Source organism: Lagopus muta, chromosome 25 (assembly GCF_023343835.1).
Source record: "Lagopus muta isolate bLagMut1 chromosome 25, bLagMut1 primary, whole genome shotgun sequence".
NCBI classification, from domain to species: Eukaryota; Metazoa; Chordata; class Aves; order Galliformes; family Phasianidae; genus Lagopus; species Lagopus muta.
The window spans coordinates 2,087,503-2,109,751 of record NC_064457.1 but is presented as its reverse complement, the minus strand read 5'-3'; positions in this window follow the sequence as shown (position 1 = coordinate 2,109,751).

Below are 22,249 nucleotides of genomic sequence, written 5' to 3'. Positions count from 1 at the left end.
TTGCGTGCTATCCCAGAAGCAAGGGATGGCAGGCTGCGTTGTGCTTAAAAAGGAAACAGAACTCATTGGTTGGCTTTGGTGCGACACAAAGACGGAGCCTTGCTGGTTTGGGTTTGTTTCACTGAAGGGAACAGTTGTCCTTCTCCCGTCTCTCAGCAGAAGTTGCAGTAAGAAGTCATTTGCCAGGGACAGGGCTTGAATGAAACCCAGCATTTCTCAAACCCCAGGCAACGATCGCATTCCTTCCCATCAGATTATCTCCTGTATCCTGCCCATATTCCCCCCCTCCCTCAACCTCCTCCTCCCCCCTTGCTCTTCTTGAGCCACTTTGGAAAGGCAGGTCTTGCAGTTCTGCTAAAGAGGAGCGAATTGTGGGGACGGGAGCATGCTTGGATGGGGGGGATGCTGTCACTGGGAGCCCTGCATGCGCTCCCATCTGCACAACGATGCTCTCCAGATTCTGGCTGTGATTGCAGTGCTGGGATCTGGACAGGCAGGCTTCCCTCATGGTTTTGGGGCCGGGAGGAGGAAGGAAGGTGAGTGACAAATTGCACAGCGCCTGCTGCCCTCTCCCTGCTCTGAAGGTACCTGCCTGCATTTCTGCCTTTCACCCCCGGACCATCTGGAAGCAGAATGGGATTACACCTCAGATGGATGGAGCTGAGTTCTATGGAGGCTGAACTGCTTCTTACTGCTGTTGAGCACAAGTCTCTCACTTCCCCCTCCTGCCCCCACGGAGCAGTGCCATTTGGGGGCACAGGAAGACATATCCTTAGTGCTAACAGAGGGACAGAAGCCCCATTCCCAGCTGGCCTGCCCCAAGGGGAGCCAATCCCTCCTGGCAGCCAGGGCTCCAAATATCCACCTATCCAGAAGCAGCGCTGGAAGAACCCCGGGGCCTCCTAAAAGCAGAAGGAACACAGCAGTGGAGGATATATGACAGCATAACGTTGTCCCGGCCCCAGTGGTGTGCTGGGTACATTTAATGGGCTGCACGTCTCTAACTACCCTGATTTCGATAAAAGATCTTCATAAAGCTTCCGAATGCCTGTGCCAACACCTGCCTCTAAATCACTCCAAGAGCTGCAGCTCCTGCATTGTCTCCCTGGAGCTGTTGGCACCATGAGGCTTCCCCCCCCCCAGGTCCCCTTCCAACGGTGCTGGGTGCGTCCCACCCGTTGGCTGCTCTGCTTTGGAGTGGGGGAGGTTTTGGGGATGGTGCTGTGCTTGGGCTGTGAGGCTGAGCGGAGGTCAACACGGAGGAAGAACAGGGGATAAAAGTGATTTAAAGCGACTTGCTGGATTTTCTGCTGTTTGGAGGGAGCTGAAGACTGGCGTGGCATAAAGCAGGGCTGATTTAGGAGCTGCTCTGCTTGGCTGGCGCTGCAATGGTTCCCAGTGGGGCTGCTCTGATTGTCCATGCGTGGTGGGTGCAGGGCAGGCGCTGCCCCCAGTGCAGCTCAGAGATGTGGCCAACCAAAGTGATTCCTGCACTCCCTGTGCAGAAATGGGACACTGTAGGCAGAACTAAAACCAGAGTGAGCCCACGGCCAGCATTTAGAGCCAGGTGTCCTTTCTAAACACTGGCAAATGGATTCATAGCACTGTACGGCTGGAGCGGCTTAAGGTGGGAGGGGGGTTGTGGAAGGGCAGGGTGCTGCTTTCAGCTTGGCAAGAAAACTCCTTTCCTGCTCCTTTTGCCCCAAAAGGGATCCAGGATGGATGGCGTGGGTTTGGAAGGGGCGTCTCGACCCCTTCAGTTGAATTGTGGGAAGGGGATCAGGTTGGATATTAAGAAAAAATTGTTATTAAAAAGAGTGGTGACGCTTTGGCGTGGAGGTGTGGGAGTCACCAACCCTGGAGGCGTTCAGGAAATGTGGGGATATGGACTGAGGGACACCCCAACAACAGGGTGGGTTGGGTTGGACGTGGGGATCCGAGCAGTCTTTTCCAAGCATGATGACTTGATGTTTGTATGCTCTGGTGAGGGGGTTTGGTGTGGCTTTGCTCAGCTGGAAGCTCCAAAGCTGCAGCTCCGGAGTGGCTTTTGCCATTAAAAGAAGATCCAGTGGCTGCAGCTGCTCCTCCAGTTCGGTTTCTCCTTATGGAATCGCTCGTCGTGCTGAGCTTGCCGAATTTCGAGAAGCATCTGTTAAACGGGCTGCCACCCGCATCCCAGCCGGGGAAACTCTGAGGCTGCAGCCGCGCTTTTCGGGTGCGATGGGGCCGAGAGCGGATCGCAGGGCCCTCCCTGGGCTGCTCAGTCCGGCTCCGAGCTCCTTTTCCTGGGTTTCTGTTGCCCTCTAGCGGGTTCTGAGCTGAAAATGGGCTGGGGATGGGGGGGGGGGGGGACTGGGGTCAGCCGGGCTGGGGGCTCAGCTCTGCCCGACACAGAGCTCGGGTAAGGGCAGGGAGCAAAAAGGAACGGGCAGAGTCTCTCGAAGCATCCCCGCTCCCTCTGTCGGCTTTCTATTCTTCCTACGGCAGCTTTCTATTGATGCATCTTATTTTTGGAAGCGTTTTTAGGCAGGCATTACTGGCCTCAGCAGAACTAAGGATAGATTGGAAAGATACAGGGGAAAAAAAAATAAATAAAAGGCTGTAAAGGGCAGAAGATATTTTTAAGCAGAAAGGGTGGGGTGACACAGAGCACAGATATGAGAAGGGAAGGGGGAGAAGCTGCTGTTGGTGCATCGCATTTGGCAGCAGGTAGGATGGGGTCTGCAAGCATCCATGCGTTGCAGGCAGCAGAGCTGAGGGGCTGGGGGATGATCCTGCAAAACCTGAGCAGCTGCACGTAAAGCAGAATTGTCAGGGATGTGAGTGCTAAAGACTGAAAAAATAGAAAAGGAAAAGAAAAAAACCAAAACACTTTGAGAATGAAGATGCTCTGAGAGACAGCAAAGAGCGTGAGGTCAGAGAGAGCAGCTTATGCAAAGGCTTGAAAGAAGCAGGGGAGCGTAGCGAGAATGGGAGCCCAGCCTTCAGCCTGACAGCTGGTAGGGGAGGAAGAAAATGAATTCAGGTGCTGATTAAGAGGGACCCACAGCTGAAGATGCTGTGCTTCCACCCGCTGCAGCCCTTTCCCCTTCCAGATGCTCTGGGAGAGAGGCTGCCATCCTTGTTTTCATTTTGCAGCCCTACACCCCGATGTTATTTGGCCACAGCTGTGATGTGAGCTCGGCTCCTCCAGGACGCAGCTCAGTGCTCTGCCTCCTCCCGGAGCTGATCTGCCTTCAGCAGGTGGGTGCTGTGTGGGGAGCAGATGGGTGCTGTCTGCACCCAGCAAGGAGAGAAAGGTGGCTCAGGTGTCCTCTGCCCCTTTGTCAGTGGGCAGCAAAAGCATTTCTGCAGGCTGGTTTGGTGTCTGGTGGTAAATTCAGGGGAGAATGTAAAGTCATGGGTGTGTGTGTGCAAGGTGAGGTTTCCCTGGTGAAGTTCTCCCAGCTGGGTGGGATCTGTGTGTCTGCGGCTCCTGAGCTCTAAAGCACAGTTTGGTTTTACAGCTGGAGGGACTGGGCAGCTTTGTCACTTTAAAAGAACGTTCACTCCTGGGAAATCTCACTGCAATGATCCCCGCTTCGCCTTCCTGCACCTCTCAGCTCCATTCCCTGTCCTGCACCCGGGTCTTTCCCCTCCCTCTCCCAATAATGAATGATTTCCAAAGCATGTCACTTAATTGCAGCACGGTTTTCCAAGTGCTGAGACCTCATGGCTGAGGCTGCAAGTGCTTGCCTGGGTGTGGAAGTGGGAAAGCAAATTAAAAGCTTCCTTCTCTCTTTGTTTTTGCTGTACTATCTGCAGACAGAGGGCTTTTCCAAGGGAGCAAAGAGATGGTTCGATGTTTGCAACAAATAGAGCAACCTGGGGTTTGTGCAATGCTGGAGTCGAATGAGTGGGGTTGTCCCTGAGGGGTGATGCCGAGGTGGGCACTGCCCTAGTGCACAACAGGAGAGCTCCTGGGCCAAATCCTGCCTGTGGAAGAGGCTGGGAGGGAGCAGAGGAGGCTGCGAGCCCTTCTGCTTTGAGACTGCAGAGGGAGGCAGGGAGCTGCTCTGGGCCGGGTCCCCAAAACTCGCTGTGCTTGGAAGAGGAGAAGCAGCTGCTGCCCCAAACCCACAAGCAAACAGTGTGATTGTCCAAGGCAACCAGCTGAACCCCTACAGCTGGGGACGTGGGGATGTGTGCATCAGATGGATGCTTCTGTTACGCAGCGCTGTGGAGAGGTCTGATGATTTTTCATCCCTATCTGCATTGATTTCTCAGTCCCAGCAAACCGGGGAGAAAAGGAGTTGGCTCTGCTTGTAGGAGGAATTGGAATTGATGGTCCCTGGTTGCCTGGTGTGCTGGGGGTACCCATGTGATGGCTTGGAGGGACTGTGTCCCCAGTTCCCTGCCTGCCCCCCAAGGCTGGATACGCTTCATAAACATAACAGAGGAGAAAATGTGGCTCTCTATGGGAAAAGAAATAATCCTGGGGAAAACAAAGCAGTGCTATTGGAACTCTTGTGAAGCTGGGAGAGGGGCTCCCACAGCGCACTGCTCTCCCAGACTATTTCTCAGCTCCCCATAGGCTTTGCTGCCTGGTTTTCTCAAGCAGTTCCTCTCTCCCAGCCCTGTTTTCGGAGAGATTGAGGGTTGGTTGGTGTTTTCCATCCATCCTTCAGCCCACCACACAGCCCTCCTCCTGCCATCAGCCACCCTACTCTGCACTCTGGCTGCAGCGCGTGCAATTTTTCTCCCAGCAAAGCATTCATTTCACTGCAAATCCCTCTGGAGGAAAGCAGAGCACATGCAGGACTGGGAAGCAGGGAAAGAGAGGCATGTCCAGGTGATGCAGGTGTCCCTGCTGAGTGCTGTGGTGTTTGCATCTGGCACAGCTCCTTCCCTGCAGGCAGGATGGAGTGTTGTGGTTTGCCAATGCAGGTCTCAGCAAGTGCTGCCAAAGGGCAGTGATGATGCAGAGCCAAACCCAAAGAAGAGCCAGAATGATGGAGATGAAAGGGTCCCCATCCCAGTGATATCTTAGAGGGTTGTGCCCCATAGTTATACTTTGGGTCCTATCATCATGAAAAGGCACCATGCAGTTTGTTGGCATGAAGGCTGCGTGCTTTGCAGCCTTTGGGGTTTTGTGCCTGGCTCTGCAGTGGGCAGCATAGAATGAAATGAAAGCTGCAATACTTCCGGTTGGGACGGAATATTCTGCATTCCTTTGGAAAGGTTGGGAAAAAAATCTGAGTGCAAAAAGATCTTGGTTCTATTTTAGTCCGGACAGAGCAAAGGCTGAGATCTTTACAGCTCAGAACTTGAGCTGAAAGGAGGTAAGTCACTCTTAGCAGTGAATCTCAGTGCTTCAAAGCTGTGCTTGGCCCTACAGGAGTTGCTCTGTGTGCATCTCCAGCAGTGCAGGATTGGGAAGCTCAGGAGCAGGTCTGTGCTGGGGCGGCTGAAGCTGCAAACCCAACACTCTTGTAGATGGAGCACCAATATTTGCAAAAATAAGGCTCTGTTTGCTGTGTTCCCACATCCTCCAACTCCATCCCCAGGGGTTTCTCCCTCCTGGGTGCTCCGCAGTGCTCATCCCTCTGCCCTGCATACCCTGCAGCTGCCAGGACCTCGTTGGTCAGGAAGATGCCACCCATGGCACTCAATTCTGCCCCGGTTTCCCATTTCTGCTCCATCCATGTGTTGATAAATGAGATGGTGCAGCCCCAGTCATCTCCAGCCCAGCTGGGAAAGGGATCAGCCCATTCTCTCTGATGGATCTGCATTTACCAGCTCAATCTGGGGGCTGATCTGCTCCTCCAAAAGCAGGGATCTGTGTTTTACCATCTGTGACCTCCAAAAAACTCAGCTCCAAACCCTCTCCAGGTTGGAGCTGCTCGGGCTGAGCCTGATTTGGTGCCTGGGGGAGCTGTGGAGGGGAGATGCTCCCCGTCTGGGGGCTGTGCCATAACACTGATGATGAATGGTTCTTCACACTGGAGCGGGCTGGGTGAGTGTTGGGTTGGTTTTTACTTCTGCCCCATGGAAAATGTTGCCCTATTGACATAAAAGAAAAAACACAGAAGGAACAGGGAAAAGGGGGAGGGTGCATTGGGATGAGAACTGGTGAAAAGGAGGGGGGGGAAGACATTGTTTTCTTGTGAAATATGTGGGGAAGGGGCAAAGCTGCTTGCTTTCTTCTTTTTTGTCTTCCTGGAGAAATGGAATGGCTCTCTGATGGGCAGCAGGCTGCTGTGCAGGCTCTGCTGCTCCACCCCAGTGCTCTGAGCCCCCCAGGGCATCATCACACCTCCAAGAGCCCCCAGATCCCCCCTGCAGCCCCTGTGCCCTCGGGCAGGATGGGGACCCCGACTCGAAGGCTGCAGCTTTGCATTGCATCAGAGCATGAAACAAACTGCAGGCGAGGGGCCCTTTGCTAATGCTTTACATCTGCCCAAGTGCTCAAGCGCAGCAGGGCTTCTTGCGAGAGGTAATTCCTCCTATGAGAGCAGCAGACACAGCTCCTTTCAGGGCTCTCTTACCCTAAAGCTGATCTGATTTTATTATTAATATTTTTTTTCTTTTGCTTTCTTGGCTGGGCTAAGGAGAAATATCCCCAATTCAGGGCTCTGCTGCCCAGCATCACTTAGGCTGAGATTGCAATGACTTTGCCAACAGAGACATAAAAAGGAGCTGTGTGGTGCCCAGCTGTGCTTTCACAGACTTCTCTAACAACCCCAAATTTCATGGTAATAATAATTTTTTATATATGTGTACTTAGCAGGCAGGTACCTCCTGATGCACTTCCAGCATTCGCACTCCATCAGGGCCTGCATCCCAGCCAAGGTGGGGGTGGTCAGAATAGCCCCCCTGAGTGCTGTGGGGTGGGAGCAGGGCTGCTTCCTTCCTATGGGTCAAGTTGCCCATGGGGGACAAGCTGGGCCAGGTGGGAATGGTGTGGGTTCAGACATTGGGCTGGGGGTGTGCAGGGTGAGGGGAATGGGGCCAATGTCTTTGTGCTGTGGGTGTCCATTAGGATGGGACACCTCTGAGTTGCTTGCTCAGTCTTGCTCTCATCTCCATGTTTGTGGCTGCTGATGGGGTGATGCCATCGGCTGTGATTTGGTGGTAGAGGGGGAGGGGGGGTCCTGGGAGCTCAGCCAGCAGCACTGGGAGCTTTGTTTCAAAACATGGGGTCCTGTAGCTCCATCCCCAGGAGAGCTGAGAGTGGGTTTGGGTGTGGTTGTCCAACCCAGTCATATCATGGGGTTGCTCTGGGTTTATTCCCCAAAGCACAGCATAGGTTGGAGCCACAAGGGAAAGCAGCAATTGCTCCCACCCCCAGGCTGTGCTCACTGCTGTGACCACCCCCAGTCACCCCCCACCCCCGTCCTGGTGCGTGGGGCAGGCGGATGCAGCCATGATTGATGAGAAACTCCTGCCCTGCACTGCTGTGGCAGCAGCTTGCCTTGTTCAAGGGCTTTGGGGAATGCCTGCCTGCCTTCAGGTTCTGCTTTTTTGGTTTTAAATCTTCCTGCTCTGCGTGGGAAGGCCAGAGGGTCAGGGTGTGGGGAAGTGAGGCTTTCCTTAACGAGCAAAGAGGCTTTAACACCTTTAAACTCCTCCAGGACTCAGCTGTAGCTCAATGTTTTCAACATAGCTTGATAGCATCCATTTAACCCCCAAACCACTTCGTTTTCTCTTGCCACAGCCAGCACAGGGGGAGGCTGGGGCTCTGCAACACGCATGGTGACAATGGTGACAATAGTGACATGCTTGGGCTCCCTGGGGAACCACCCAGATGGATTCGTGCTTGGAAAACTGACGCTGCAGCCTTCCTGATGGATTCCTCGGGCCACCGAGTTTGCAGTGAATGCAAGATTGCTGGTTTACTCTTATTATTTATTATGATCATTATCCTTCCCCTTCCCAACTAGCTGAGGCCACAGCCAAGCTATAGGATGCTTGCTATAGGCAGCTCAGAACAGCAAGAGCACTGGGAGAAGCACCCTAGAACAGCATATAAAGGCTGGGGGGACTGCAGGGGCTGGAGAGACCTGCCATTATCTCTGCTGATGAGCCCCCTGTGGGGCTCCCAGTGGGGATGGGCGATGCTCCACCACCTCTTGTTGCACTCCAGATCAGAGCGTGCACCCCTCAGGCTCCAGAGCACCCCGGGGAGGAGGGGACCCACGCTCAGTGCTGCTGCCAGTGCCTGTTTATGCGTTTTACCCAATTACTGCTTAATGCAAAATGCATAAGGAGCCCTTGGAGCGGGGACAGAAACCCACAGCCCAGCTTCGTGCTGCTCATCGGCAGGGCTGACCCTGTAGGACAATTTCCAGTCGCAGCTGAATGACTTCATGAGAAGATTTGTCTTTTTTTCTCTTCTTCTTTCTTCTTCTTTTTTATTTTATTTTGTTTATTTTTATTTCCCAACCAGTCTCTGATTAATTTTTGCTCTGATTTAGGAACAAAAGCCGTGTCTGGAGGCTGAATTTGCTCCACTTCAGCCTCTCCACTGCTGCGTCTCATCCAGACTCCTGCTGCTGGATTAACAGATTTTTGTGCTGGGGTTTGGGGCTGCTTTTAAGATCTGTTCTGAGGTTACCCCCCTTTGAACACCAAAAGTCATTGGGGTGGTCTTTGAGAAACTCATGGCACTGCAATGCTGTGGTTCCTGGATGGCTCTGACCTGAGATGGGAAAGGAGCAGCCGCGCAGCCCCACTGCGCTGTGGCTTTTGAGGTTTCAGAGCATTAAGGCAACAAATTGTCCATTTAAGTGAAACCCACCCTGCAGGCCGGCTCCTGGAGAAGCCCCAGATCCCGAGCCAAAATCCGAGAGCGCGGCGGGAGAGAAATCAATCCTTATTATAGGAAATAAAGCAAAACTCCAAAGCTCTCTTTCCCCTTCTTCCCTTGGCGAATTCCCCTTTTTGGCTCAGGTTTTCACATTCTTGCTTCTAAAGCAGACAGAGAGATGGGGATGGATCACAGCTTTCCTTGCCCCATCCATCTGGGTTTGGGGATGAATGCAGGACCCAAATCCCTCCCTTGCTCCCATCCTGATGCACCGTGCAGGCTGATTAACCGCAGACCCTTTGCTCGCCCAGCAAGGAATGTTTCCAACCTAATTGGATTTGCACTCCATATTTCTGCGGCTTTTGTGCTCCTTGTTTGGTTATTTATAGGAAACATCTGTCGGCTCGGAGGGCAGCGGTTGGGCTGTGGGTTTGGGATGGCTCCGTCCCCATTCAGTGGGGATGTGATGGCATAGGGGGGGTCAAGCGTGTGACAGAGGCTCTGCCGGTCGGTGGAACATTGGGAATGGAGTCAAACGCTGGTTGAACTGGAAGAAATAGCAGCTGGGATGGGTTGAATGGGTGATTGGGCCTAAGGGCAGGGGGCAAAACCATAATGGTGTGAAAAAATAAGGTAAATCCTGGCTGATACAGCGCTCCCAGGAAGGCAGGAGCTTCTCTGCCCAGAGGGGTCAGGAAAGGACAGGGTTGTATTTCCAGGTAAGCAGCAGAGCCGCAGGATGAGGTGTCGTAATGCTGACTAAGCTGGTTATTAGAGCTGTGATTAACCCCGGTAATTAATCTCAGGGATTGAACGTGGTGGAGGTCAACTTGCAGAGCTATTCAGGAGGCGGGGTGATGTAATTGCTTTGGAGAAGTGAACTCTCTCCATCCCGTGCCCTTCTGCTTCTCTGTTAGGTATCAGGGAAGCCTTGCCTGGCCCCAGATGGTCTTTGAGATCCCTTTCAACCCAAGCTGCTCTGTCATTCTACGACCGTTCCTAATTTCAAGGGGCTGACCCTGAAGGGTTCTCTGCACACCCCCAGCTGCAGAACTGCCGCTGCCATCGCCTCAGTGGGTGGGAATGGGGAGGAAACTGTGCCAGGGTAGTGGGTTACATGGAGCAGGTCATGGATTTATGGCAGCTGGGAATCAGCTGCATCCTTCCCAGTGCCCCATTAACCCCAAAGCATCCCTCCTCCTCCCCAGGCAACGTGTAGGCATCTTTCTGCAAGCTCAGCCCCATGCAGGACAGCAGGTAGGGCAGAACTGGGTGCTGCAATGTTTCATTGATGCAAACCCATTCGGTTTTGCATGGTTCCAGCTGTGGTTTCCCTCCCAGTGCTGGGCAGTGCCCACTCAGTGCAATGCACGGCGCTGTGGAGATGCCCTTATACGCACTGTGAGGTGCTGCTGCTAAAAGGAGAGCTCAGATCTTGAACAAAGGATTGGCTGCTGATAGCAAAGTGATTTACAGCGAGGCTTAGTGCAGCCAGCTCCAGGAGTGCTTTTACATGACAATCTAATGGTTATTAATTTGTCTGGTATTTGCTGTAATGCTATTAATCCTGATAGGCTTGTAGGATACTTAATGCAAATATTTTAAGTGCTTCTGCGGGATTTTTCCCCTGGAATGGTGTGTAAGGATGCACAGCCCACATGCAAGCTCCTGTTTTGATGCTGCTGTCCCCAGTTTCCCCTACTGCACAGGGCATCATCCAGTCCTCAGGCATCGTGGACCCCCAGTCCCTAGGCCTGTCCCATGTCCCTGCCCACTTCGTGTTGTACAGGCTTCAGATTCCCCTCCTTTACAACTCCAAACATCTTTCATCTCCCATCTTTGCAAAAGGCATCAAATTGCCCACATCCCAGGCTGGCTGCCCCACGCTGTCTCTGCCTCACCCCTCATTCCCATGGGTGATTCCTTTAATTTCTCCCTTGCTTTGATTCCTCTCTTTATCGTCGCTCGCTGGCAAGCTGAGCTGCAGCCATGTGTTTCTGTTTAGGTGGCCCTGACAGATTGAGGTTTGCAGCCTTCGTGGTGGGAAATGCGGCTCCAAAATCCTGGAAACGTGTGAAGGTTGCAATCCGATTCCGGCTGCTTTCCCTGCTCCCCTCCTCCCCATCCAAAAGCACAGCTGATGCCAAAGGGAGCGAGGGGGGGGGGAAGGAAAAACTCTGAACCTCCCAGGGAAACTGGAAATCTATGTAGGACTCAATCCAAAGATTGATGGAATAAATTACAGCTTGGGACTGTGAGAGCGGCAGGTTGCTTTGGAGGGAGCAGTTCCTGGTTTCTGGCTCCTGAGAGTGGGATCAGGGGGGTCCAGGCTGCTCTGCAGGCGCTGGTGCCCCAAATCCCATGGGAGGAATGGCTCCAATGGTTGCTTAAATCCAGCAGTGTGTGTGTTTCCCATGCACAGCTATCCAAAGATGTTTCAGCCTGATGTAGGCGAGCAGAGCTGCTGGATGCTTTGCTGCCTGTGGGAGGATGGCGCTGTGCTGGGGATGCTGTAGAAGGAGCCAAGTGACAGCCCCGATGCCCAGGAGACCCAGCAGCATCCCCACTGCCTGCAGTCCCTTCCTGCAGACAGCTTCACACTGTGGTTGGGCTGGTGCTGGTGGGGATGCTGCAGACAAAGAACCCTTTGAGGGCTTTGGAGCTCTGAGTCAAGGGTTGGCCGTGCCCCTGCACCGATGGGTGAGGGCTGGGGTGAGTTTGTCTCAATTGATGGCTTTATCCTTTATTTTCTCTTTGCTCAGTCTGGAGCTCCATAGCAGAAAGCGAAGCCAGATGGCAGCGATCTCACCGAGCTCGCATTGCTCTGGATCATGGATACCCTGGGGACCCCTGTGTGTGGTGTGGGGCTCCGTGTGCACCCAGCACGTGGCTGCAAGGCTGCTGGGGCTGTGGCTCATGGCCTGCAAGGCTCATAGCCCCCAGGACTCCCAGCCCCCCTGGCTACGAGCAGTTGAACGGGGTCAGCTCTTGTGACCTTCTCACCAAGCCAAATCTTGGGACTTGGCTCTCAGCATGGCTGAGCAGTGCAATGAGTTCCTTCCCAGCCAAAACATCCTTTCTGGGAATGAAAGGGAGAGAGGCACTTTCCACTCATCCCTTCCCATGGTGTTTGGGAAGAGGCGGGCCTGGAAATGCCCCCAGCGTGAGTGCAGCTCGGGTGCAGCCAACGTGCTGGGCCTCATCGTGGGAGGTGGTGTTTGGGAGCAAAAGGGTTTGCCATCAGGATTGCTGGTGCTGATAGGGTCGCACAAGCTGATGACCTGGGGTAAAGCAGTGTGAGGTGACATCATTTTACAAGAAAAGTGTCCAGGGATGGCCCTGCCTTTTTGTCAAATGATTCCTATTGGGAGCTGAGTGTTTTCCAATAAACAGGATGGGCAGAGAGCAGCATGCTTGTTGCATGGCCAATATGGAGAGAGCCAGGAGGGCATGATGCCTGTGTCTGCTCTATGGGCACTGCGCTGAGCTGCTCCAGGAACTGGGGAAGGACAAATCCCAGGAGATGGGAGAGAGAGGAGGGACGTTTGGTCCTTCTTTGTGCCCGCTGACTCCGGGCATTTCGGTGCTGTGCTGCTCCATCCAGATGTTTTGTTACTGCATTCAGCTCCCAGTATCTGCTCCTGCTATCAGTCCGGCCCCCCAGGCTCTGCTGGCAGCACATTCCCCTCCAGCAGGGGCCAAGAATAATAACACATCCACAGCGCAATGCCCAGCTTTCCCTGCAGCCCCCCAAGTCTTGTGACTGTGAGAGAATGGGGCCCAAATGTGGTCAGAGGGAAAAGGTAGCAAGAAGCAGACAGCAGGGCTGGGAAAGGCACGGAGGAGGCAGAGCTGCTGGAAGGATCCAAGGGGGTAGGGAACGGTCAGGAGTATTTATAGGATTCCCATCCGCCTGCATTCAGAATCTCAGTGGTGCTGGCTGACTCCTTGCCCAGGACCCCAGGCACTGAGGGGTTAAACACAAAGGGTCAGTGATTTTTGGTCTCCAAGTTAAAGTCAGTGTGAAAGCGGGATGAGCAGTGCCAGGACGAGAGAAATGAACTTGCACAAATAAATAGTGTGGGTCACATGAATTCCTGGCTCCTTCTGGAGGAACGGAGTGTTTACCCGAGTGCCTGGAGGCCTGGTTGTGCTCTGTGCTGGAGGAGAGGCTGCTCTTCAGGGAGCTGGGATTTGGCTGCTGGTGGGAGGTCTCTGGGGGATGTTTCCCTCTGCTGATGGCTTTGCCCTCCGAGCTGTGTCTCTGGATGCACTCTGCTGGAGATGATGGTGCTCGGGTCTCAACTATCTGAGAGGCACTGGTGGGTCCCTGCAGGTGGTGACCCCAGCACTGGAAGCACTGCAGGTTGCCCACTCCTCCCCAGCAGCACCATTTGGGCATCCCTCTGTCTTTTGTTTCACTGCTCATTTCTCCTTCTGAAGTTAAAATCCCCGTGCTCCAACATCACAGCTGGCAGCTAATGGCTATGCCATGCGGGCAGGTGGCCCTGCAGCCCATCCAGCTGTCCCAAGCCAATGTGGCATGGGGACAGAGCCAAATAGGGCTCAGTGCCTCCTTTGGAGAGCATCATCCCCTCATCCACGGCTGCCTCCCGTGGAGCAGTGCAAGTTGTGGGGAGATCTCCTGACTGCAGTTTTTGGGGTGCACGTCCTCATTCCCCAAAGTGCTCTGTGCCTGAATCTCACTAAGACTCAAGTGGTGTTTATAACACAAAATGGGGCTGCGGTGTTTCCTGGTGCTGACATTCCTGTGGGCAGTGAGCCTAGACCATGGCCACCCTTTGCATGGAGTTCTGCTGCCTGGTTTGCTCTGCAAAGACAACTGAGAAGCACTGAGTGCTCATAAACCAAGAACAAGCACTGCCTTGCTGCTGCACAGCCACCAACCTCCTCAGTGCTCCCTTCTGCTCCCTTCTGCAAGTTTTTGAGATCCAGGTGCCAAAAAATCTACCATCCTTAATGGATTTTTCCCCCTTTTCTCCACATTAGAATGAAGCACAACCCCTCAGGTGCATCTGCTACAAGAGGGGCTGTCACTCCTGCACACGATCCCATCCCTGAGCTGGGGATGCAGTGGGACAGCTTCGCCTCCAGCAGCTCAGGGTTGGGCGCTTTGTAACAGATTCCTTTTTGTAAAGGCACAAAAGTGTTTCCACGGGTTTGGGAAGCTGCTCTGCCCTCTAGCAGAGCCAGAAGTCCCACATGGAGATGCTGGGCTGTTCCCCAGTGGGGTTGCTTTATTCTTTTTTGTGGACTTACACTCTTTGTTGGCAATACTGGGGCGTCCTCAAGGATCCCTGCGAGCTCTCCTTCGGGTAGCACTCCTTTGTAACAGGTTTCTGCTGCCTGGAAAAGCTATTTCTTCCCCTGTGCTTATGTGATGGGTGTGATAATTGGGGCTAAATTGATTCAAACCATTTCCTGTAAGTCTTCAGGGAATAAATTCCCCCAATCAATGGATGCTGCTGGCAGCCCTGCGCAGTGCTCTGCAGTGATACTTTGTTGAATCCAAACCACCTCCCTCTTGTCCCCATCAGTCCTGCTTTGAGCACTGATCCCAACCTTCTCTTGGCTCTGTTGCTTTGGACATGGCTCTCTGCAATGCAGTGAGCAGGACGAGGCTGGAATTTAGGTGCCATCAGGTGCAAACTGTGGCCTCTCCACCCCCAGCATTTGGCATGAAGTGTCTGATTTTGGGAACAGATTGACTGGGATAGATGCAGGGCTTTGGCTGTCTTAGCCAAAGGCTTTTTCCCATGCAATTTCTGCTTTCTGCTCCATAGTTCCCCTCACCCACAGCACAGTCTCTCTGCTCTGGACTCCTTTTGGGTTCACTGCAGGGAGCTCAGCACATCCACACATTTATCACCCATGGGATGAAGCTTTCTCCCACTGTGCCTTCCGGGACAATGATTTCTTGCCTTCACCTTCTCACCAGCTCTGCAGATGGTGTTTGCTAAGTGTATTTTAATGTGTTCACCTTTCACCTCCTGCCTAGACATGCATTGATCCAGAATGGATCTGTGGTGGGGACAGAGCTGCAGCCACCCTGGGTTCAGCAAGGGGAGGTCCCTGCATCTCATCCGTGCTGGAAATGGGGCCATGAGCCCCAAAATATAAAGAATGCAGAAATCTGGGAGAGGAGTTGGGTACCCAGCTCCCACAGCACTGTCCTGCTGGTAGAATGAGGTTTGCCACCATTGCTGACAGCAGTGCATGGTGCAAGCAAGTCCTGCTGGCTGCCTTCCTGTGGAACATTCAGGCTGAATTTGTGAACTGACGCAGAAATGCAGAGGTTGGTGCACAGGTGCAGGAAGCAGCCATTTTCTGCCTCAAACATGGGAAAATCAGTGCAGTCCCATTGTGATCCCGCTACGTGCTGGGCATGGGGCTGTCACCCTGTAGCAGCACAAGGAGCAATGCAGCCCCAGCCCCTGGGAAGGTGATTCTATTGCTGCTGAGCAAGAAACATCTGCAAGCAGCGAGCACAGCCTGGGGAGACGGGACATGCTAATCACCGACCTGGTAGTGGGAGTGATGGGAGGTAGGAGGTAAATCTGAGCTATCCCAGCTGCTGCCTGCCAGGCCTTGCTCATGTCACAGGGAAAAGGCATTTCTTTAGGGGAGGGGGGGATGATTTCACATCTGAACTCTGTGCTGTCTGCGGAGGCACCAGCATGGGTTCTTTCTATGAGTTATTGCATCCAGGTTGCCCCCAGCCCTCTCTGTGCCCAGAATGCACGGCAGTTTGGGACCCTGCACCTCCTTCAAGCAGCACCCACTTGTCCCCAGCTCTTCTCTCTATGGGGCAGAAGAGGTGGAGGTGCTGCTGGAGCATCCCAGGGAACGCGGGCAGTATGGGACAGAGCCAAACCAGGGGTCATTTGTGCAAAGGCAGTGTCAGAGGGCAGAGTGGATTAAAGTTCATCAAAACGTTCCCCCCCCCTCCAACTCTTCTTTTGGTCATAAACAGGAAGCTGAGGTTTTCTGTCACCCCAAATCTTTGCGGAACGTGCCTGCTTTTATAGCAGCTTTTATTTATTTGTTTCTTCCCTTCATTGGAACTGGAGAGTTTGCAGCTGATGGAAAGCAGGGGAGGTGCTGGCTGCTAAAATCCAAACCCCCCAAATATCTGTGGTGCCTTTCACTGGAAAAACCCAAATCTCCTCCCAAGGGGGGGGAACAGAGACGGAAAATGGGATAATGTTTCCCTCAGTTCCCATTGTCCCAGAGCTGGACTTTGTTTGAGAGGAGGCGATGATTTACCCTGGGGCTCGGGGGGGTTGATTTACAGAGCAGTAAAACCCAGCAGCATTGTCTCCATCGTTGGGGCTGTTTATTTTTTCCCTTGGAAAAGCTGTATCCGTTATCTTCCTTCCGCTAGAAATCCCATCCGAGCTGATAAAAGCTCCTTACTGCTCCCGGGGGGGGGAGGTTTGCACCGTGCTCAGGGCTCTGTCCATCCCCAAGCCCTGCTCACCTGCATCCACTGAGGGGGGAGATGGGGAGGAAGCCAGGTGTGGTGGAGTTTAATTGGTTTTAAATGAATATGGAGGAGGCTGAAAGGTGTAGGGAGTGTTCTTGGTTTCCTTGGGAAGTGCTTGCTGCTGCCAGGGGCCAAGGAGAGGTCTGTGAGTTTGTTCCAATTAGGGGTAACAAAGCTGTGTTTTCCTTTCCCCTCGGTCCTAGCAAAGTGTTGAACATGCTGTGGGTCCAGGTGAGCTCTCTCCCAGTGGGAACATTCAATGAGGGCTGCAGCACGGAGTGGGTGGGAGAGCAGAGCCAGGAGCCCCACAGGCACAGCAGGTATGGAGCGGGGTGTCAGCCAGGAGGGGAGGAAACAATGAATAAAATCATGTAAAATCTCCTATGAGCTCTGCATGACGTCTCTGGCACAGGAGCCCACTGCTGGATTTTCCTAGGAGACCCCACTGCTGCCTTGCTCCATATCACCAGGTAAGGCTGTGCTGGGGGTGCCCAAAGCCTTGGGGTGTGCAGAACTGGGGACTGGGGACACAGGGAGGTGATGGGGATGTTTCCAGACTCTTCCAACTCCAGAAATAAACCAGGAGTGGAGAAGAGGAGGGCTTTGCTCAGCTGCCAGTGGAGGGGAAGCAGGTGGGGATGTGGCGTTTGATGGGTGTCGAAAGCATCACGATGTGGTGTCAGCCTTGGGGACGGACAAATGGATCCCACAGCACCAGGAGCTTGGGGTCAGAGAACCAAAGTGACAGCCTGAGACACAACGCCTGCAGGGCCGGAGGCAACAGCATCAATCCTTCCTTCAGAAGGCTTCATTTCCATCCCCAGCATCTCTCCTTTTCATTTTGCATGTGTCAGCAACAGCCAGCGGGGCCGCTCTGCTGTCACATCCTCACGCTCTGTCCCTGCACACATCGAGCAGACGGAGACGTTTTAATTAACAAAATCACAGCGTCGCGTCTCGGTGCCGGATTGAAGAGGCAGCGCTGGGAGCGAGCGGCTGCTTCCCTGCTGTTGTGCCCAGAAAGGCCCCATGTCCCCAACGGGCTGCTGAAGGTCACACAGATGGGTGTTTAGTTGTGTTTTTTTTTGCCCCTTGAGTCATTTTCCATTTGATTAAGGAAAGAGATGCGTGGCAGCAGGAGTTGGGAAATCTCAGGCTCTATCTTGAGATGAACTGCGACTTGCAGTGCTCGTGCACGGAAGATGCTCCTTTGTTCTCTGTCCATTTGTAGGGGGAGAGGAGCCAACGGGCTGGGCAGAGATTTCTCAATCCCAGTGAAAGTCTTGAGGTCACTTTTTGAGTCTCTGCTGCTGCATCCCGCTGCAAGAGAAACACAAACTCATGTGGAACGTGTTTAGATTGGAGCTCTGTTACCAACACCAGATTTCAGCAGGATGGTGCTGAGCCTTGGCCAGATATCAGCTTTCCCCCTCTCATCTATTTATCTGCTGCAAATTCATCGAACACCTCTTTCTGGTGCCAATCATTTAACCAAAGAGCAAACTGATTTACCTGGTGAATGAAACATCTTCAGTATGCAGACCCTCCTTTCCCCCTTCTTTTGCTCCATGCCGGCCAGCTGCTGGGCTTTGCAAAACAATTTGCTATGACCGAATGCTACACAGCTGTTTCTCACTGTGGAATTCTTCAGAGGTGGATTATTTGTCACTCCTCCAGCTTAATAATAATAATCCATTAATGCATTTTTTTGTTATCCTTTGAGAGAAGAAAACGCTCCCATGTGGTTTTACGGCGGCGGCGCTTTTCCACGCACGCACGCAGAGCTCCATCTCGCCCAAACAGCTCCCACAGCGCTGAAAATGAAGTCTTAAAATATGACAGCCTGGGTCAGGAGTGTCTTAAAACCACTGCGTAACAGGCGTGTAAAAGAGATGGGGAAAGTGAATGTTTCCGATGCGTCGGCGGCCGCGGAGGCCCGGCTCCCTTTGTGCTCTCTGGGAAACTTGTGAAAATATTAGTTCTCCATCAGCACTGGATCACGGTTGTCCCATGGGTTGGGGGGGGGAAGCTGTGGTTGTCTCTGTGCATCGCAGCACAGCTGGAGGGCGGCGGGCAGATGTGTGATGAGTGCATCCTATTCCAGATGTGCTGTGTGAAGCTGTGCCTCTCGGGGCTGTGCACGGTGCCACCTCCTGCATGCAGAGATGGGGCTGCTTGCTCGGGTTGGTGGTTTCTGCTCTTGCTGCAGTTGCTCTGAGCCAGGTAAGGGCTGAGGGCAAAGGCTTCATCCATCCCTCACCATAGGATGCCACGTGCTCCAGCCCATGAACTGCAACAGTCAAAGCACTGTGCGACTGCAGCCTGGCCAAACTCCTCCCTGCAAGCCTCTGGGGGAGTGGAGGAGCAGTGGGTGCTCAGCGTGGCTCTGCTCTGTGCACCTGGCCAATGTTGTCCCCATGTGCTCCCCACGTGGCCGCATCCAAACCTTGCATCACAGCCACCCACACTGGGGACATCCTTCGATCAGCACCAGATCAGCCTCACAGCCAGCACCCCACAGCCAGAACACTGAGGTTCCCAATTCCCAGTGGTAACCTTCCCCTGAGTTGGCCAAACCTTCCTTATAGAACCACCAAGGTTGGAAAAGACCTCTAAGATCATCCAGTCCAACCATTCACCTGTCACCAGTATTTCCCACTAAACCACATCCTTCAGTACAACATCTAAATGTTTCTTGAACACACATCCAAGGGCGATGACTCCACCTCCTTGGGTTGGCCAACCCTCCATTGAGTTGGCCAAAGGTTCTTGTGCTTGACCTGCAAACCTCCCCTCCCCATGCCCCATTTCACCCCACAGCACCAGCACTTTCCAACCCAATGGGCAGTGAGGATGCGTAGTGTTAAATTTTTGAGATGCTGCTGGGATCAAGGGAAGGCATGGGGTTGTGGAAACCCCATAGGTGGCCAGGGCTGAAACTCTGTGATGCACAGCTTCAAATGAAGGCTCAGATCCACTGAAATGCAACCCGCTGGGAGCTGGATGCTGCAAGTGAATTCAGCGCAGAGCAACATTGGTGCCAAAATTCGGACAACTTGCTGTGCTCCAAGGAAATTAAGAAGCCCTTTCTGCTGTTTTTGCTTACCCAAATGCTGGCAGCCTCAGCTGACCCGGTGCACCGAAGGAATCAGCGTTCTGAGCAGGCTCAGGGTTGGATTTGCTTCTTACAGCTTCCTGTCCTGATGAGAAAGGCAAAGTTATTTTGGGAACATCATGAATGAAAACCGAGAGGTGACCGAGGCAGCCGCGGGGTGGGAGCAGCCAGAGACAACACTTCTACCCACAGAAGATGCTCCAGAGGCTGTTCGCCTTTGATTCCTTCTCCCCAGTGCAATGAGGAGCAATTATCCTTCCCATAAAAGACTCCTTCTTTTAGGGGACTCGTAGTGACTTCAAAGAAAGGGCAGGTCTCTCTGGGGAACAAAGTCGTCGTTTGAGTGACTCTGGACTGATGAAAAGTGCCGGCCTGCTGCTGCCCAGCCCTCTGCACCCACCAAGGGTTGGTTCAAAGCGAGCAGCCCCAGGGGATGGTGCATTCCATGCAGTGATCCCATGCTGCACAACCCCGTCCCAGCCAGGACCTGAAGCTCTGGTGCCCACCTGGCACTGCCCATAGGGCTGAGCTGCATTTTGGGACTTACTCCTTGCAAACAGGAGCTGCTTCCCAGCTGCTGCTGTGGATATAGGTGGGAGGATGGGCTGGAGACACAGGGACCCCATACTCAAATATTGCAGCAGCCTCGTGGGGAAGCAGCCCGGCTTCCCAAGCTCTCAGCATCCAATTGCCAGCAGCCCCATGGGATGTGATGTGCTGAAAGGATCCCCATTTCATCCCTCATGTGCAGAAGGAGAGCACAAAGAAGCCACACAAGCACCAGAAGCCTTGCTGGAGCCACTTGGGGCTGTGCTACCCCATGCAGCGATGGGAGGGAGCTGGGTTGCAAAAAGGCAGAAGGCACCAGAAAAGCTCTCTGGTTTCAGGTGTCCTGAGCACTGCTGATTTGATCTTATCTTCAGCTCCAGGTAGGGGTTATCTCTGCTCCCTGTGATGAAAGCACTGTGAGAGACAGTGCTGGCAGGAGAGGTGAGGTGAATGCCATTTGATAACACAGGTGTCTGCCTTTACTTGGGATAAAGGCAGCCCTGAGGTGCATACAGAAAGACCCCTGTCCCACCTTGTGTCCCTGCCCCTGTTGTCCCCTGCATCCCCAGCTTGGGTACAGGACACCTCTGCTCCCCCACCCCAGCTCCCCATTGCTTTGTACTGATGATCTGCAGCTTCCACCTACCATCTCCTCCAAGCTGGAATTCCCAGCTTCTGGATTCAGCCACCTCCACGTTTTGGTCAGATTTCAGAGTCCAACACACTTTCTCAGGACCCATTTTTCTCCCACTTCACTCTGTCCCATCTCAACCCAGTGTTAGCAGTTAGCAAAGCTGAGGCTGCAAGCAGAAGCCTGGATGTGGTGGGGGATCATGCAACGAGGGGCTGGGATGTAAATTTTGGCAGAAACCCTCTCTGAGGCTTTCTGGCTCCCAGCGATGCTCCAATCTGCTAATTGACTGCACGCATCCCAGGCTGAGTTCTGACTTCCAGCTTGTGCATCACTCAGCACAGCCTCACGGATGCGTGGGATGCGCAGCATCCTTGTGTCACGTTTGTAAGGAACAATGGGGCTGCTGAGCAAAGCCAGCCCTATACGGGGACACCACAGGCATCACTCTGTGTCCCCCCTCCCCAAGAAGCTGTATAGATTCATTTTCCTGGCAAATGAACAGTGGGTAAGGGGGCAAATAATGCTGGAGCCCAGGTGGCCCTTATCACTGCCCAGTCCCAATGGGATGCTGGCAGGGGGATGGGGAGGGAAAGAGGGAATGAGTGGTCTGGGAGTGCTTGCTTGTGGGGATTAAAGGCTCAATCTTGAGATGAGAGAAGGAAATGAGAATTAAATCAGTTTCTAGCGCCTGTTCGATGTTGGGGGAGGATTTATGGCTGGGGTTGGGACGGCAGCACAGCTGGCGAGGGGACCCTGCAGTGAGGGAGGGTCTGGGGGGGGAGGCAGTGGGGGTCAGGGGCCCTCCTTGCTCTTGGAGCAGAGAGCAGTACTGGGCAATACTGGGTTCCTATGGGTACAGGGTACTGTGGGGGGAACAGAGGTGCCATGAGGCTACACCCTAGGGGAGTCTGGGGGGTCTGAATCCCAGGCCATGGGCATTGTGGAAGCAATGAGATAAAGCCCTTCACCTGCTGCCCTCACCTTTCACACCTCCCCTGTGCCCCCAGCAGCTGTGTGTGTCAAAGCAGCGTTAGGTCCCCCACTCCCTCCCTCCCCAAATCCCACCTTGCCCAGCCTTTCCTGACCCCCATCCATCACTTTTCTCTGCCTCCGTCTCCTTTTTCTCCCTCTCTCCCTTTTCCTTTTGTTTTCCCTGCCTGCCATCATTCACCACCCAGGATGCTGAGCTGAAAAAGCTTCATCCACCCCATCGCCAGTGGGGCAAGGACACAGTCATCACCGTGCCCCCACCAGCAATGGGGTGGCAATGGGGCGCCTGGCAGGAGCTGCCCATAAAACGAAGAAAGTTAATCATGGAGCTAATTGAAACCAGCAGCCCTGGCGCGTTCTGAGCAGAGGGGAGGAAGGAAGGGGGTGGGAAGCTGGGGCTGGGTTGGGTGGGGGGTGGTGTCTTTGGGGTTTTGTGTTTGTGTTTTTTAAGCCATGGAACAAATCCATATGGTTGCACAGGCAATTCCCAGGAACTCTTAGCCTGGGCTCAATCATGAAATGTCTCAATCCTTTCACTCTGAGTGTAAAACTGAGGTTCTTTGGGAGGAAATTGTTTGGTGGTGCTTTCCTGAGGCTGTGCAGGCAGCTCTGCCATGGGGGGTATTTCCCTCCCCCCCTCTCAGAGCTGTGTGGCTGTGATCCACC